Raw genomic sequence first — 1439 nt, forward strand, 5'->3', positions numbered from 1 at the left:
CCTTCCTTTTCAAGGTGCTTTGTAAATGTGTCACTTTAATTACATTCTGAGTTCTGTTTGACAGGTTCTGTCTCTGTCTGCTCTTTATGTTTTTGTTGTTCTGCTCTGTGTGTGATTTTCTGTTTATCTGATTCTGTTATTTTCCACTCACTCCTCAGTCTGCCTCTCCACTCAGTCTTTATCATTCACACCTGTTCCTCATCAGCCACTTGCCCAGGTGCTCTCATTACTCACTCTCCCTCTGTTATATAAAAAGCCTTTCTATCCTTCACTCCTTGTCCGGTGATTGTTCTGTGTTCACAGACATCAGTCCTCTTCTGTCTTGTCTGTTTTTTGTCCCCCCTGATGATCTGCTCTGCCTTGTTTCTGATCCTGTCTGCCCAAGTAAGTTTTGCTGCACCGACAGCCTTTTGTTTTGTTATTAAAAATAAATTGTTTTTGTTTTTGAACTCCTGCCTCGCTCGCCTCTCTGCATTTGGGTTCCAACACTGAGGATCGTGACAGAATCACCGGACCAAAACCCAGCGAGAGGATGACTACTCTGAGTTTTTTGCCCGTGAGGCAGAAAAGACTGCCCAGAAAGACAGAGAAAGGGAGGAGAGGAGGAATCCATTTTGGGGGACCCGCCTGGCCATTAAACCTCGGTCCTCACAGCCTCTCCGTCCCTCTCCGCCTCACCGCGCCACTGCACCCCGCTGCCCATCCCCTCCTCGCTCTCCACCTGGTGGGGCCAAGCAATCATCAATGACCGGACCTGAACCCAGCGGGAGGATGATTACTCTGTTTGAGTTTTTTGCCCGTGAGGCAGAGAAGACTGCCCAGAAAGACAGAGAAAGGGAGGAGAGGAGGAATCCATTTTGGAGGACCCGTCTGGCCATTAAACCTGGGTCCTCACAGCCTCTCCGTCCCTCTCCACCTCACCGTGCCACTGCACCCCGCTGCCCACCTCCTCCTCGCTTTCCACCTGGTGGGGCCAAGCAATCATCGGAGAGAGAGGGGCAAACTGCTGGTCCTCCCCGAACCCAGCGCAAGAAGGGGAGAGTTTTGCGAAGGGAGGGGTTCATGGCTCCTCCACCACCTGCTGCTGCAGCCCCGTCTCTGGTCTCTGGTTCTCCAGCTGCAGCTTTGTCTCGGGTTCCTGGTTCTCCAGCTGCAGCTCCGTCTCTGGTCTCTGGTTCTCCAGCTGCAGCCCCGTCTCTGGTCTCTGGTTCTCCAGCTGCAGCTCCGTCTCTGGTCTCTGGTTCTCCAGCTGCAGCTCTGTCTCTGGTTCCTGGTTCTCCAGCTGCAGCTCCGTCTCTGGTCTCTGGTTCTCTGGTTCTCCAGCTGCAGCTCCATCTCTGGTCTCTGGTTCTCCAGCTGCAGCTCCGTCTCTGGTTCTCCAGCTGCAGCTCTGTCTCTGGTCTCTGGTTCTCCAGCTGCAGCTCTGTCTCTGGTTCCTG

This window comes from Nematolebias whitei, chromosome 5 (genome assembly GCF_014905685.2).
Source record: "Nematolebias whitei isolate Nwh7 chromosome 5, NemWhi1, whole genome shotgun sequence".
Taxonomy (NCBI): Eukaryota; Metazoa; Chordata; class Actinopteri; order Cyprinodontiformes; family Rivulidae; genus Nematolebias; species Nematolebias whitei.